Source organism: Enhydra lutris, unplaced genomic scaffold, assembly GCF_002288905.1.
Source record: "Enhydra lutris kenyoni isolate GAN:26980312 unplaced genomic scaffold, ASM228890v2 scaffoldscaffold4, whole genome shotgun sequence".
NCBI lineage: Eukaryota > Metazoa > Chordata > Mammalia > Carnivora > Mustelidae > Enhydra > Enhydra lutris.
The window spans coordinates 57,912,116-57,929,872 of NW_019154088.1; the positions used below are offsets into that span (position 1 = coordinate 57,912,116).

Below are 17,757 nucleotides of genomic sequence, written 5' to 3' on the forward strand. Positions count from 1 at the left end.
AAGGAGTTGTGTTCTAAGTGTGGCTTTATAAGCTATTTGGAGCTTGAGAGGCGTTTTCCTTTAGAAGTTGAGGCTCAAGTCCAGACCACAAGAGTTCATTTGATCTGTGTGTATCTCAAATACAAGACAAAGAGTCCTATAAATGCTAATAAAATATATAACGGATTCATTTAACACATCTGTGTTAAGCCTGATTCTGTTCCTGGTGATGGCGATAGGTTCTTTCCTATGTTAGATACTTTTGGGGCTCCAACTCCTCTCATTACAGTGGGATTGGGCTAATTAATTACTGTTCTCAAACAATATTTACTGAGCAGTTGTCGGCCTGACACTACACTATCTTGTTTCTGAAGATGCAGAGATAGGGTCTCTGCTCCCACTTTTTAGGAGCCATCAGTCGGGAGGGAGCATGTACAAGTAAAATTATTCTGATTAGTGCTTTCATATGGGGTAAGCACAGATGGCAGGAGGAGCAAGAATAAGGGAAAGGCTCAGATTTGTCTTTTGGGGGTGGGGAATAGATCCTGCACCAAATGAAGCCAGAAGCACTGAATTGATTGTGGAAGTTGGGGGCAGGCAGAGGTCATTCTGGGCAAAGAGACGAAGTGTTGAGGATAAAGGAAGCAGGTAACAGGTTGGGGGCGATGGGAACAGGATGGGCAAGGTGGGGGTTGTGGAGAAAATCAGACCAGAGGCAGGTGCAGTAAAGACGACTGGCAGAGACCCTCTATTGGTCATCATTGTGGAGGTGGTAGTTGGAGCTGCGGGTGGTTTGCAGGAAGACCAAGTGTACTAAACATAGTGCTCAGGGTGGAAACCTAAGGTCTGGTGCCAAGAGATGAGCAGGAAGGATCAGGGTTGGGGGGTGAGAGGACATGAGGCTGCATTGTTGTGGAAGGCCAGAGAAAGAATCCTCAACAGTGTCACATTCTGGGATAGGGTAGTCAAGTAGAATTGAGAATCATCTGTTGTGTACAACAAGGGACTAGTCAATGCACTTCTTAGACACCATTGTCTGCAGGCTACAAAGGCAGGTATTAGATGCTCTGAGAACACCAGTCCCTCCATTAGGTGATTTTCAGGAGCATGACCTTTTTGCCCCTCCAGTCTAGTTCTGGCAGAAACCCTGTTTACAAGGTCCTTTCAGTTTGCTAGGATCTTCCTTGTATTTGTGAAGTTTCCTCACCTCCTTGTGCTATCTCTAGACCCTAGAACTGGATATTATCCTGCAATTTTTTAATATTTTAAAATAAGAATTTTAGAAATGCGAGATTCCTGCATCTTAAAAAAATACTAATTTACCAATAAATCTTGTTGTGGGGGGGGAGACTTCCATAGCTTATTAATACCAACATATGGTTTGGGACGTGTCTTCTAGAAATCAGATATGTGAAATTGGCTTTTATCTTCAACTGGTATTTTCAACATTAGCCTTAATGCAACTGCACAAACCCTTGTCCTAAATTCTAAAATCCAAAACATCGAAAACTGGAATTATTTCGTAAGGTTGGAGATGACTTGAACTGAAATGAGGTTATTTAGGGACTTTACTCATCTCTCTTAGAGTGAATCTTCACATTTTAATTATTAATGTGTTTTATTACAAGGTGTTGCCCCAGACTCCACTGGACTGTTAAATAATATATGGTATGTACACCATACTGGCTTTTTAAAATCCAAGAGAACTTGAATTCTGAAACATATCTAGCCCCAAGTGTTCCAGCAATGGTCCTGGCAATCTCAATCCTGACCCATTTCGGCATTTCTGCTTTCTTAAATGAGCCCTCTTTTCCTGGCTATTCTATGGACTTCCATGCCGGGTGAGGGCCAGGGTCTATTTTTGTGCTGTATGTCTGGCTCTTTAAGTTTTTATTTTAATTCCAGTGAACATACAGTGTTATCTTAGTTTCAGGTGTACAATAGTGATTTGGCAATTCTGTGTGTCACCCCATGCTCATCACGGTAAGTGCAGCCCTTAATCCCCATCACATATTCTACCCACCCCTCCACCTTCCTCCCCTCTGGTAGCCATCCGTTCTCTATAATTAAGCATCTGCTTCTTGATTTCTCTCTTTCTCTCTTTTTCCCCTTTGCTCATTTGTTTTGTTTCTTAAATTCCACATATGAGTGAAGTCATGCGGTATCTGTCTTCCTCTAACAGACTTATTCACTTAACGTTCTACTCTGTAGCTCCATCCATGTTGCTGCAAATGGCAAGATTTCTTTTCTCTTTTTTTTTTTTTTTGGATGAATAATGTTTCTTTGTATATATAGCACACCTCCTTTATCCGTTCATCTATTGATGGATGTCACTGTTCACCATTGTATGCTGGGCCTGGCATGTCCTAGGGCCAGTACTGTTTATTAAGCAGATAGACTTTTAAATAAATGAATTTTTTCCATTCTCTCTCTCTCTCTTTTTTTTCTCTATATCCTGCTTTTAGGTGTGGCCTTAGCTCCATTCTGCAGTCTCTGAACATGATGTAGGTAGGGACTTTCCAGGGTCCAAATACGGCCAGTAGCATCCTCTTGCAGGCAGCTCTGATGGGTAGGTTTTGCTGTTTGGAGTGAGGTTTGCAGATTCTGAGACCACACCCAAGCTTATCAGGCAAGTGTGCCACAGCCAGTGACTATCCTCTGCTTCAGGTAATGAGGGAAAGTTTGTAATGGTTTGTGTTCCATGATTTTTTTCAATGGATGGATAAGCAGGGACTCTGGGCCCTGCTTTGATTTTCATTTGTTCTTTGTCATTTTGGTTTTGAGGCCCAGACTCAAAGTATTTCATAATTTCCTGGCACCTGGGGAATGGAACACCTGTTATTTGTACATAACTTTGTATTTACCAAGTAAAATAATGTGATGGAGGGAATACAAACTTGGTAGTCAGAGCAAGCACATTACTTAACTGTTGGGGATCTCAGTAACTTCTGTCAGGTTAGGATACCATAGCTGTCCTCCAAGGGTATTATATGTTTTAAATGGGATATTATATGTAATGTACGTCAGAATGTTTAATAAATGTTGCTTAGAGTCCTCTTTGCCTATAAATAATTGCTTTTGTTCCTCACAGTAACCTTAAAAAGTAAGGGATCATTGTTTCCATTTGTATAGAAAAAATGGAAGCTCAGAGAAGTTAAGTAACAAATGGCAAGTCACATAGCTAACAAGTGGCAGAACCTAAAACTTGGGTCTTTTGTTCTAAACACTTTGCCCTTTACTTCTGTTCTTCTTCAGTGAAGGAAAATATTTCTGGATGTAAAGGAAAATTTGGATAGAATTCAGGTTAAGTCAGCCAATTCTTTCAGTATGCTGACGGTATCAAGGGGCTTGTGCTCCATTTTGGGGCTGTAAAGGCCTAAGGTAGACTCTGCTTCCAGTAACTCCTGGTATTTTGGGGATAAGGCATAGGGCAGTGTGGTCAATATGAGTGATGTGCTGTGGAAACAGAGAACAGTCTTGATACTTGTGACCACTGAATTCTTACAGAATTATAAATTTGTTTTGTGCTGAGAGGGCCCTAAAAGATGAGCTGATTCCTATTAGGTGTGCTATGTGTATATTTAGGTTCAGGGGAGCAGCCCCAGCTACGTGTAAGGGGTCAAGGACATATAATCTGATTGGAGAAATCAGGCTAAGTGAATAAAATATTAATAAGGATTTAAATAGCTAGCCCAGAGAGAAGACCTATCACAAAGCAGTACATACTTATTTGCTTAATGAATTATGCAGACAGCGTTTATTGTAGGAATTCAGAGGAGAGGGATACAAATTTCCTTGGCCAAGATTTCATAATTATGTGTTGGAAGAAGCAAATCTAGAATGGAGATCCCTTCATTATCACCTATGATACTCTTCACCCTTTATTACTGTATTAGTCACAGTCCTTCTGGGTGCAGGTGACGGAAAATTTGAAAGGGGCTTAAACACACACACACACACACACACACACACACACACACACACACACCATAGTATATTGGCTCACATAAGTGAAAAGTCCAGTGGGTTAATCTGGATACAGGAATGATTGGTTCCCATTCACTCTGGGTATCAGGAATCTACAATTCTTGGTTCTTCTTTTCTCGGAGTTGGCTTCTTTCTGAGGTAGGCTATCGTCCGGGTGATGAAGGTACAGGCTTACATCCTATCAGCTTATCAACCCCAGCTGCAGGAATGGGAGAGCCTCTCTTCAGTACTTCCAGCAAGGGCCCAGGGCTAGCTGTCATTGACCAGATTTGAGTTGCCTACCCTAAAATAAAAGTCAGCCTCACCTCAACCTCCTGGATTGAAATTTGGAGACTGGTTTCCTGAAAAGAAAATCAGGATGTCATTACCAAAAGAGAGGGAAAGATTCAGAGGGTCAAAATAAACATCTGTGTAGTATAGTTCATATATAAAAGTTGGAAAATTTTAAAAAGAAATTTGAATACTGAGAACCCAAGTTTTTATCTATTTACCCTCATAGCAAGCACTCTGCTCTTCATTTCTTCATATAGAACAGATTTATATCCTATCATTTTTTTTTTCTGTTTGAAGGACTTCTTTTAACAATTCTATTTTTGTTGATGATGTTCTGTTCATAAGCTGTCTTTTTTTCCTTTGACTACTTTAAAAAAATTAATAGACTATTTTTAGAGTAGTTTTAGGTTTATAGAAAAATTGGGCAAAAAATGTGGAAAGTTGTCACGTGCTCTCTCTCCTCCTGCCTTGTTTCTCCTATTAACAACTTAGATTGGTCTGGTACATTTATTACAGTTGGTAAAACTGATATATTGCTACTAACTAGAGTCCATAGTTTACATTAGGGTTCATTCTGTTGTTTCGTTCCCAATTATCTCTCACTGGTTTTTAACTCTTTGGTTGTGGTGTGGCTTGATGTAGTTTTCACGATACTTCTTGGACTTAGGGTGTGTGGAGCTTCTTGAACTGGTGGGTTTTTCATTTTCATCAAACATGGAAAAGATTGTCCATGCTTTTTTTCAGATTTTTTTTTCCCCTGCTCCTCTTCTTCCTTCCTGGTCTCCAATTCCATATATTGTATGCTGTTTGAAGTTGTCCCACTGCTAACTGTTCTTTGTTCAGTTTTTTACAGTGATTATCTTTCTCTGTGTTTTGGATAGGTTTCTACTGCTATGTTTTCAGGCTCACTGGTCCTTCTTTCTGCAGTTCACAATCTGTGATTAATTCCAATCAGTGTAGTTTTCATCTCTAAGTTTCATTTCAATCTTTCATATCTCTATAATGTTCAGTCTTTCTTTTTTAGTTTCTTCAATGTATGGAATATAGTGGTATTTACTGTTTTAATGTCCTTGCCTAAAAATTCTATTATCTGTGTGATTTCTTAGACCATTTCAATTGATTGGCTTTTTTCTTCATTATGGGTGATATTTTTCTGCTTCTCTGCATGCTTAGAAATGTTGGATTGGTTGGCATACATTGTAAGTTTTACCTTGTTGCATGCTGGATGTATAATGCTTCTTGAGCTTGGAACCTGGGTAAGTTACTTGGAAACTGATCCTTTTAGGTCTTGGTTTTAAACTTTGTTAGGTAAGGCTTAAGTAATGTTTTATCTCTGGCTCCTTCCTATGAGGCAAATATCTCCTGAGTGGTTTAACCAATGCCCCACTGAGGGGGTTTTCTATGCTTGCTAGTTGAACCAGGCAATATTCCTGGTTCTCTCTGAATTCCAGGTAGTTACCTCCAATCATTTCCATTAATTCTTTCTATGTCTTCAGTATTTTTCCTCACATGCCCTTATCAGTATTTTTCTGAAGACTTCAAATACAGCAGGTCTCTGAGTTCTCTTTGTAGCTTTCTCTTCAGTACTGTTTTGGTGAGTTCTCACAGCTTTGGCCCCTAACTCCATCCCTCAAAGCAGGGAGAACATCAGCTTTGCCTCAAAACTTTCTCGAGGCAGTCGGTTTGGGTAAGCATAGAACTTACTTGCTTACTTTTCATCTCTCAGGACTCCCTGTTTTTAGTGCTTAATGTTCAATATTTTCAGAATCGTTGTTGATGTCCAGGTTTTTAGTTGTTTCACGTGTGAGGCTAAATTTAGTGCTTCTTTTCACCGTGATTAGAGGCAGATATCCCCTTGATGAACCCTTAATAATTGAAAGGTTGACCTTGGTTTCTTCTCAGAATTTTTTTTTTAACATGGGAAGTTCAATCTCTTGGCATTTCATTTCTTGGCTTTCCAACACATGCCCTTCATTTATTTTTCTTGTCTTATAGTGCTTTTGAGACCTCCAGTACAGAATTGCCAGGAAGTGGTAACATCGAGTGTTCTCGTCTTTTATTGTCTTTAAGGAATGTTAAAGTTTACTATTGAGTGTGATGCATGATAGATTTTCTTTTTCAGGTGGAGAAAACTTCCTTCTATTCCAAGTTACTGAGAATAATTGTCATGAATGGGTGTTGAAACCTATTTAGATTTTCCACATCTGTCGAGATGATTTATAAGTTTTTCATCTTTAATCTATTAATGTAGTTAAGTATATTTAAGAGATCTTCATGATACTTAACCTTCTTTGCATATTTGTTATAAATTCTTATTCTCAATGTATTTGCTTTTGATATAAATTTTGTTTGCTGCTTAGTTTACAATGTTTGCAACTAGCACTGTGTGAAATTGAACTACTACATAAATTCCCTGACTTGAGCTTGAGTTTATAGCTATCCTTAAAAAGTGATATATATATATAGTATGTTATATATATATACTATATATATATATATAATGTATGTATGTTAATATATATAAGTCTTTCCTTCTAGAATGGTTTATATAAAAGAGCAGTTACCTATTCACTGAAAGTTGGAAAATTAACACAAAACCATTTGGATATGATATGTCACTTATTGAATTTTTTTCTACATGTTACTTCTTCAGCGGTTACCAGCTTATATTCGTTCTTTTTAAAATTGTTTAAACTGGAATGCCTGGGTGGCTCAGTGGGTTAAAGGCTCTGCCTTCGGCTCTGGTCATGATCCCAGGACCCTGGGATCCAGCCCCACATCAGGCTCTCTGCTCAGCAGGGAGCCTGCTTCCTCCTCTCTCCCTGCCTGCCTCTCTGCCTGCTTGTGATCTCTGTCAAATAAATAAATAAAATCTTAAAAAAAAAAATTGTTTAAACTTATTTGTGTTCTCTTATGATTTTCAAGTGTCCATTATATCTATAAATGTATTCTTTGTCTTAATCTTTAAGATTTTGACTTATCTTTAAGAGATTGTCTTCATCTTCCGTAGTTCCAATGTTTTCTTTGTAGTAACATTTTTATTAATATCTACTTTTTAGTTTTTTATTTCTTCCATGTACTTTGCTTCGGTTTAAACTGTTGATCAATAACGTCTTGAATTGACCATTTATCATATTAATTTTTCAGTCTTTTTCTTTATTTTTAATATATACCCTAAATGAATCCATAAATTTCTTTTAAGTACCACTTTAAATATATCCCACAAATGTATGATATGTGATGTGTTCATTATTTTTCAGTTATAAATATTTTATCATTCCAATTAAATTTTCTTCTTTGACCCATCAATTATTTAAAAATGTGGATTCTGGTTTCCAAAAGGCATTTTTATAATTTCTAAAAAGTCTTTTATTTCTAACTGTATTGAGATTAGAATGTGTGTGGTATAATTATATTTTTGAGGCTTCCTCTGTGGCCTAATACATGGCTAATTCTTGTAAATCTTCCAAATATTTAAATCACTGTGTGTTCTTAGATTGTTTTCTATCTCACCTCAAGATAGTTTAATACCTTTTGTTTATTATAGTCTGTGTGTTTGCAGGTTAGCTCATCTTTAGAAGGGCTATGTTTGTGCTTGGTGAAGGGCGTAATCCTGTGTTCACTGGCTTATGGAAATATTCCTATAGCGCAATTTTGCACTTGCTTCTGCTGGGTTCTCCTTGATTTCATAAGTGCTTACCCATTTCCCTTATTAATTTCTTACTTTCAGATATCTGTGTTGGGCTTGTACTATATCTCTGTGAGAGGTAGACTTAATATTTTTACTTCTTATAGAATAATTTTTTCTCATTCACAGCCCCAATGGGTAGTAACCTTCCTTGCTACTTCTCTAGGTCCAAACTTTTAGCTGAAATTTATTAGTCCCCCTTTCATAGAAAGGGCAGCCTCTATTAAAGAGTAGTAGCTTTATGCTAGGGTCTTAGATCCAGACTTGCATGAATCCAAGCGTGTTAATATCCTAGATATCAGCCAAACAAGTTGTTTATGCCTCTGGGGTAGTACCAGGTATCTTTCTAATTTTATCAGCATTTCTATGAGTTTGTAGCAGGAGGGGTTTTATATGGCTTCAGACTTCCAAAAGCTGGTCTAATTTTTAAAGATGAATGAACCGAAATTCACCCAAGATCACCCTGTTGGGAAGTGTCGGAGCTGGGATAAAAACCTGTGTATGACTTGCTTCTCTTTGGTATTCTTCCCACTTGGCATTTGCCTTCATGGTATTTGTGGTAGTTACTCTTATGCATCATTTGATTGTACCACAGGTGCCAAAATAGTGGCTCAAATACTATTCTGGGTGTATCTGGGAGGATATTTCTGGAGGAGATTAACATTTGAATTGGTAGACTGAGTAAAGTAAACTGCCCTCCCTAATGGGGTGGGCCTCACCCAATCTATTGAAGACCTGAATAGCACAGAAAAGCTCAGTAAAAGAGAACTTTGCCTGACTGCTTGAACAAAAGCATTGGTCTTCATCTGATCTTGAACTAGAATGTACACCATTGGCTCTCCTTGTTCGCAGGCCTTCAGTTGGCCTGGAACTACACCACTGGGTCTCCTGGGTCTCCAGCTTGCCAATTACAGATCTTGGAACTTCTCAGCCTCCATAATTACATGAGCCAATACCTTATAATAAATAAATATAAATCATATATCTCCCCTATTGGTTCTGTTTTTCTGAATAACCTGGCTAATACACTCTTATACTAATTTTAAATTCATTTGTTTATTCCTTATTGAAGGATTTGATTTATTGCTTTTTTACTTCTAATGTTTTTAGATTTTATTTATTTATTTGACAGAGAGAGAGATCACAAGTAGGCAGAGAGGCAGGCAGAGAGAAAGGGGGAAGCAGGCTCCCTGATGAACAGAGAGCGCTATGCGGGGCTCGATCCCAGGACCTTGAGATCATGACCTGACCAGAAGGGAGATGCTTAACCGACTGAGCCACCCAGGTGACGTGGCTGTGTTTTCCTCTAACAATATGTTAGGCACTAAGGGGATAGAGAAGAGAAGAATGAATTAAGACCACAAATTCCTTGAACACGTTAGAGGAATCACAGCTACATAAACCCATTTAGAAAATGTAAGTAAGATAGATAGCAGAAAGTAAGCTCTACATGGCATTTAAGAATATGGATGAGGGGCACCTGGGTGGCTCAGTGGATTAAAGCCTCTGCCTTTGGCTCAGGTCCTGATCCCAGGGTCCTGGGATAGAGCCCCACATCAGGCTCTCTGCTCAGCAGGGAGCCTGCTTCCTCCTCTCTCTGCCTGCTTCTCTGCCTACTTGTGATCTCGGTCTGTCCAATGAATAAATACATTAAAAAAAAAAAAGAATGTGGATGAAACAAGCAACATTATTATACTCAGGGCAACATTTCCAATTCAGTGGTGCTTAGCTTGTTCAGGTGGTTCAATGCTGAAAATTGACGTGATTTTTGTGGTACCCCATGTAATTTTCATGTATTTATGTTCTTCATGAAGCAGGACTCATTTTGTCAGTGGAAAATATGACTAGATGATGTAAACCATGTTATAGTCATAACCATGAGTATTGCATATCCAAGACAAATCAACTATGGAAAGAAACATGATTAGCTACTTCATTTCTTTGTTCCTTTTTTTTTTTTTTCCATCTGCTCGTGCATGTCAGCTAATGTGATAACAGGCACCCAAGGGGCAGAAACTTTATGGGAAAAGTCAAACATTTGGAAAAATTTCCATTAACTTTCCTACAAATGGAGAGAAGTTGTTCGTTATCTGATATCAGTGGCATCACTGAGGGCTGCTATTCTACTATATGCGTACCACCCCTGAATATATGATGTATGAATTGTGTGACTTTTATTGGAATCTGCCTTTTATTTTTCTTCTAAAAAAACTCTTACTTAGCCAAGTGAACATTTTCAGCCTATTTCTTTCCAGTTATCATAATATATTTGGATATATTTACTGTAGATCTGGTACTGAGGAGAGTTTGAGACTGCCTTTTAGAAATTATCTCTGTAGCTTGACAGGGCTGTATTGCAAGATAAAACAATAACTTTGGGAACTGCCTCGAGAATGATTTGCAGCATGGGATGGAAAGATGAGTGAATGCACTTAATAGCTAGAATTTCAAAAACTCACAACACCTGCACATCTCAAGATCTGTTTATTATCTCTCTCAGCCTTGGCTACCCATCCCAGGCCCTTCATTTTAGTATCCATGGCAATGGAATTTGTTTTTTGTCTTCCTAATCAGAACATTTGTAAATCAAAATGTCAATTCACATTTGCTTGTAAAGATTCATTGGAGTGATAGAAAAGTGTTGGGGGTTGGGGAAAAGAAAGCAAGAGCAAACAGTCTGGTTTTATGTTTTCTCTGCATGTGCAGAAATTTAATTATCAGGTCACCACAGTTCTCAGCAGAGTAAATTGTAGTCTTGGCCATTAATTTGTATGTAAATGCCACTATAGCAGGAAAACAACACAACACTTGGGTCCTATCAAGGAATCCCCTTGTTGGAGGCATGCATATTAGAGAGCAGAGCCAAAAAGAGTCAGGAGGTTAACAGTTTAGCACTTGCTCTTCCGCAGGTGAACCCTGTTGCAGTGATGAACCTGAAAGTGATTGTCAAAGCCAAGTGTTCAGGAAACATTTGTAGTTGAGAGAGTCAGATAATGAGAAATGAGGGCCTGGTGAGTACAGACACAGGTCTGTTCAGAATACTGCCCGTTATGGTGCAGCCTTTGTGTGATCTCCATAGCCTGAGCCGATCACCCCACACCTGATGCTTTCAGGATGCTTCCTCTCTTATCTGGGATGAGCTTGGCCTGGTGGGGAAGAGAAGTGAGTTACTTTCTGTTTTAGCACACAGTTCCATTATTAGTGGATTCCTTTGATCTTATGATTCCTGTGTTCTGTTGGGTTTGTTTCGGTTTTACTTTTTGACTTAGCTCTCAGGTGGATCTGTCTAGAGTTTTAATGGAATACCTGGGGTCTCTAACTTGGCCAGATTCAAACACCTGACTCCTGAAATAGGCTCCAGCCAAAATGTCTGCTCAGATTTTTTAGCCCTCTAGTTGTTACTTTTGAGAGGTCCTTGGATTCTTCCCCCCCACACACACCGTGCATTCATATTCCACATTTCAACCAAGTGTTTGCCAAGTTCATATGCAGATTTTGGAGTTCTTTTTCTTTGGTTTCCTCCTTTCTGGAGTTTCCACCTGCATTTCCAGCGGCCCTGAATTCTGTCCTCTGACACCGTAAGTCAATAAGCCTTCTATGTCTGCCGGAGTCCTAGATCGCCTATGCTTCATAGACTTGGTGGAACTCTTAGCAGAAAAGCAATGTAATCATGGAAGTTTCCTTCTTTCAAAAGTTGGATACTCTCCAGATTGTCCCTGCTCTTGCTTACAAATTGACTTAATTTTTTTTTCATGAGTTTATAATTGTTATTCATAGATGAGTTCAAATCACTTATTCTGCTGTTAATGGAACTGGAATCTTCACTATTGTAAGTTTTCCCTACTCTAGTGATCCATAACTAGTTTTAATAAAAGATTTTCTTTTTGACTCACTCATATATAAGTGTTGCAAGTGCCATCATTTTGTGCATATAGGAAATGGAGTTGTCAAATATATCTTGCACAAGGTACAGGGTAGCAAGAGCCAGTGTGCACGGGAGGACCTGGTGCTAGTCTTTCCTCTGCCACTAATTAGCTATTTGGCTATAGGCGAGTTCCTTAAGTAGCCTCACACACAGTGTCTGTTCAGTAGAATGAGGGAGTGGGGTTATATCGCTGTTTTTCAAACTTTTAAAAAGTGTCAGGACTCCTATTCTTTTCCCAACAAAATCTTATAAAAATGTAAATAATATTAGAGCAAAACAGCCCTGCCTCTATAGGCTGCATGGCCCAACCTGCCCCATGCAACCACCCATATGTCCAAAGGCCTTGAAGCTCCTTTTAGAACCCTAGACTTCCACAAAACATTGTCTGAAAAATACCCCTAAGGCTGGAAAATAAATAAAAATCTTTTCCTCTCCTGCCTGAATCCAATAATGGCTGGATCGTGCTTCTAGAAACGTGGTCACTTTCTTAGGATGTGAAATGGGCAGTTGTCTCATCTGACCTCCCTTCTCCTTTTTCACTTTAACCAACTTACTGTTGTTATTTCCATCCTTAGCCAGCCACCCTGGGCAGACGTTTGCTGTGGGTATTTGAGAAATCTAGTATATAAGGGATTTCCTGCAACTGTAGCTAAAAGTAGCACCCAGGGTATTGCACCACTGAGCACAACCCGCCCCGACCTGTCTCCTCTTCCCATGCATAAGATGTGAGCAGCACCTCCTTCCACCTAATTGGTCCTATGTGGGTGGGAACAAATTAATAAGCTCAGAGCTTCACTGATTGTTTATAAATTCTAACTCCATCTGTGAAATAGCAGCAGACAGGCTTAAGAAATCCTCTCCTTGTATCACCAGTTGATGGTTTTGTTGCCTTAAAAGAAACAAGAAAATGAGCAGGTGTTGGGCACTGCCTACAGCCAGACAGCATTGCCAACTCTGACAGAGCACCCCACCTCCAGGCTTGGGAAAAAGGATAGTGAGGTAAAGAAAGTAACACAATTCACATTACTGGCTTACCTCCTCCTCACCCAGCCCTTGTTTCTTCCACCTTTCCCCTACAACAACCTTATGATGAGTTTTCAAGTAGACCCTGCAAGAGCAGGCACATTCTTTCCTTTGCATATAAGTGCAAGGCTTCATAAAAGGGCTTCCAATAAGGGCACTGCCATGATAGGAGACAATAATGATATTAACAATAATAATAATAGCAACATTTTTGAGCATATCATATACCAGGCATGGGCTAAGTGGTTTATTTCATTTATTTTTTAAAAAGATTTTATTTATTTATTTGAGAGAGCGCATAAGCAGGGAGAGTGGCAGAGGGAGAGGGAGAAGCAAGCTCAGTCCCAGGCCCTTGGGATCATGACCCAAGCCAAAGGCAGACGCTTCACCAACTGAGCCGCCCAGGTTCATTTTATTTCACTTATTTGTCTCAACAACATTAAGAAGTAAGGAATCTCAAAATAAGGACACCAGAGTTCAGAGAGAGTAAGGAACTTGTTTGGGTCTCAAACTAGCAAACGGAAGATCTCAAATTCAGAGCTAGGCTGCTGGGCTCCAGATTCCACACTCTTAACCACTCTAGTCTTGACCAATGTACTTGACAGGCTGTTTCTATGGCTCTGGGGCCCCACCTTCTTTACTTAAATGTGTCACATAAAGATAGCATGCTTTGCCCCTTCCTACTTGAACTAGGAAAAAAAAATCATTACAAATTAGAGGGAGGAACATTCTGACTCCATTGTAGCAGGGATTCAGTTCCGATGGGTCTCCAGTCAGCGCTCTCTACCTTTCCAAGATATGATCTTCCTGCCAGTTCAAGAAGCCCGCGGTACCCCTCTACAGTGTGCGAACAAAGGGATGAAGCTGGGTGGCCAAGCATCAGAAGGTTTGCAGAAGAGTCTGCCTTCTCTCTGGTGGTGGATATTTGGGTTCTATCAATGATCCCTCTGTATTCTGTGTCTGAGTGAAATGAACAATCTTAACTTTAAGATGTATCCACATCCATGGTAATTGTGCAATTTTCCCCCCTATTATTTTAGCAAGCTAATTGGATGAAGGGGTGAAACCTGAATACAAATTCTCACTGTGTTATTTCCCAGGTACTTAGCTTGAAAGGGGTTTAAACTTGGTATTTATATGGTGTTTCAGAAAGTACTATCTTATCTCTGAAAGAAATGTCACAACTGAGATGAGACTTTGTGATTTTCAAAAATTTAAGTTGAGGGACGCCTGGGTGGCTCAGTGGGTTAAGCCGCTGCCTTCGGCTCGGGTCATGATCCCAGCGTCCTGGGATCGAGTCCCACATCGGGCTCCTTGCTCAGCGGGGAGCCTGCTTCTCCCTCTGCCTCTGCCTGCCACTCTATCTGCTTGTGCTCACTCTCGCTCTCTCTCTCTCTCTCTCTCTGATAAGTAAATAAAATCTTTAAAAAAAAAAAAAATTTAAGTTGAATGAAATCCAGACTTTTTAGTTTAGTTGTTGACATAGACTTATTACAAGGTAAGTAGCGGGAATCTTTTTTTTTTTTTTAAGATTTTATTTATTTATTGGACAGAGAGAGAGATCACAAGTAGGCAGAGAGGCAGGCAGAGAGAGAGGAAGGGAAGCAGGCTCCCCACCGAGCAGAGAGCCCGACTTGGGGCTTGATCCCAGGACCCTGGAACCATGACCCGAGATGTAGGCAGAGGCTTTAACCCACTGAGTCACCCAGGCACCGCACAGGAATCTTTTAAAAAGATGTTTATAGTGATGCCTGGGTGCCTTAGTCAGTTAAGTGTCTGCCTTTGGCTCAGGTCATGATCCCGGCTCCCAGCACGGACCATGTTAGGATCCTTGCTCAGCAGGGAACCTGCTTCTCCCTCTCCCTCTCCCTCTGCCTGCTGCTTGCCCTGCTTGTGCTCTCTCTTTCTCTGTATTAAATAAATAAAAGAAAGTCTAAAAAAATGCTTATAAAAATTCTTTCCAGCTCAAACTATGTGATTTTGTGTTCTTAGTGATAAAACAGAGTTGTGTAGATTTTGACCAGGATTTAAGAATGATTTTTTTTTTTTTTCCCTTGAGGCAGCAGATGGTAGAGGGAACATCATGTTCATTTACACGGACTTTGGAGCAATACAGCTTGGGTTTGAATCTTGGTTCCACTACTACTAACTGTTATGACCGTGGCAAATTACTAACCTCACTTTGTCTCAGTTTTCCCATCCACAAAATGGGTTTAGGTTATTGTAAAGAGCAAATAAGTTAAAATAGGTAAAGTTCTAGAATAGTGCCTGCACATGGTACGTGCTGTATATGGAATTGCTTTTATCATTGTAATCGTGCCACTAGAGACTTATGTTGCTACTGAGTGGTTTTTAGGGAGGGATGGCAAGTTTCATTTTTAAATGGAGAATTCCCTGAAGTCCTTGGGGAATGAGGCTTAGAATAGCACGTGCAGTTTTTATTTATAATCCCACGAGGGGCAATAGGCCGGTTATACCGCAGGCTGCTGTATGTATTCACCCACTCCCACATGGGCTGACTGCTGGTCTCTTCTCACAAAGGAGGCAACCTCCTGGCAGATTTCAGGGTGGAAGTGGCAGAGCACCCTCACCTCACTCCGAAAAGTAAACTAAATATGGCTCTAGTGCCCTCACCCGATAGTGTTTGATGATATGCACTTGGGCTAAAAACACAGGTTCAATGTTCAAGTCCCATTTTGTTACTTTGCTAATGTTGTTGCTGAGGGCAATCTACTTAGCTTTCTGTGCCTCTGTTTTCCATCTCTGTGATGGGACTAATAATGATCCTTACTGCATGGTGTTGCTGCGAGGATTAAATGAGATAATATATGCGAAGTCCCAAGAAGGTATCTGGAATGTTTAGTGAAATGGAAATCTTTCTTCTGTGGATGATCAGTGACTCACTGGGGGAAAACAAACAAACAAACAAAAAAAAAAAAGCAAAACAACAACAACAAAAATCCCCACCTCTCAGGGATCCTATAATGGTAAATTGATGAATTCTAAAAAATTAGTGAATTCCAACTATTGATTTTATAGATTAGGAAATATCCAGTCACTTGATTTGAGATTGATAACTATGACTACTTACATTTTAAAATCTGACCTAGTAATATAAATGGAATGGAATCTTACACTTAGAACTCCAATAAATGCTTCATCCCCCATGCTTATATCCCTCTAATTCCTTCCCAGGTGCTCAGCTGGTCCTGTGTTTTAATGGTGAAGGGAGTTTAATTTTGCTCCATTGGCCCCTGGATCTCTCCCTTACGTGATGGTCTGTCTTACAACAGGTGCTTTGCACAGCATATTGGGACATGGGAAGACAGCCTCTTGTGATGGTTTTCTGTTGGGGTGGTTTTTTAGGATTAGTGGGATATCTCATGTCTTCTAACAATTGGCTTTTCAGGTCTTACTGGTGCTGGTCACAGCCAACACAACTGAGTGAGCTGACAGTGATGTACTCTTGTATTCTTACATCAGCTGCTCCATAAAAGAGAAAAACAGATCCAGTATTGACGTTTGTTGGGTAGGAAGTTTGGAGTCAGAAAACTTAGATCTAGAGAAGACCTGGGAAATGATCCAGACATTAGAAATGATCCGCACAGGTTAAGAGATTTGACCGCAGGGGCTGAGCTAGTTGATGTGAGCATTCAGAATTCAGAAGGATTCTTTCTAGTGCCTCTCTCTGGCTCTTCAGAATAATAATTAGAAACATGGCCTCTCGAGACAGCTACCTTGATTCAAAACTCAGTTCTACCCTTTATTGGGAGTATGATCTTCAACCAGTTGTAGACTTTTCTTTCTCTTGATTTTCTCACTTGGAAAATGAGAACGATAATGAGTGTTTAATGTGGGTTAAATGACATAATATGTGTAAGGCACTTAGGACAGTTTCTGGCACATAAAAAAGCAAAAAGTATTTATTATTATTACTAATCTTCTAAACAAACTCAGGAATATCAACTCTTAAATAAGACAGAAAATAGATATTTTGACCAGGCTGGTATTTAACGTATTTTCTCTCACTTTAAAAATGTATTTATAATTTCTTCTTAGCTTCTGGCTCAGTAGTAATCTTCAGGACCCATCTATGAATTAATAACCATATTCTTCCCGAGAATTGTGTGTGACTTTTGGATGGGAGGAGCAAATTAAAAAAAAATAATAATTTCCCACTGGAGCTCCAGGGTAGCTCAGTTAGTTAAGTGTCTGACTCGACTCTGGCTCAGATCTCAGGGTTGTGAGATCGAGCTCTATATCTGGCTCCATGCTGGGTGTTGAGCCTGCTTAAGATTCTCTCTCTCTCTTCCTCTCTCCCACCCCTCCCAATGCTCTCTTGCTCACTCACTCTGGAAAAAAAAAAATCCCAATTATTTATCATTTCCAGTTTACTTTCAGCAAATATTTACAAAGTAGCCTGCCGTGTGCCTGACATGGAGATAGGGCCTGGAGGGAAGCGAAGGTGGGTGGTCCACTGTGTCTCTTACTCTCCTGTTATGTACAGATTGGGTGGAATGGTTGGAAATTAAATAGGTGAATCTGTCACAAAGCTGGAGGGAACATCGATAGGGCAGGGCTGAGAGCTATTTTACTGCTCATGGAAGAAGCTCTGAACCTGATTTAAGGGGTCAGTGAAAGGCTCTCTCTAGAAGTGATGTCTATACTGACATCACTATACTGATGAACTGGATTCTTGACTAGTCTAGACAGGCGTTGGGGCAAAGGGAAAACATTCTAGGCACAGGGAACTCTGGGTGAGTGTGTGTTAGTGGAGAGGGTGGGCGGTGCTCAGGTTTGGGAGAAAACACTGGATCTTCACCAATTTCTTCAAGATTTAACAAGCTTTTGTTAAGCACTTACTATGCAGTGGACATTGTTT

At 39.8% G+C, this 17,757-nt stretch overlaps 1 protein-coding gene across 1 annotated transcript in view; it reads left to right on the forward strand.

The window, feature by feature from the left end:
* Window positions 1-17,757, forward strand: part of LOC111140616 (synaptotagmin 16) — a 101,528-nt gene that overhangs the window by 50,148 nt on the left and 33,623 nt on the right. The gene's annotated exons all lie outside the window — the stretch shown is intronic.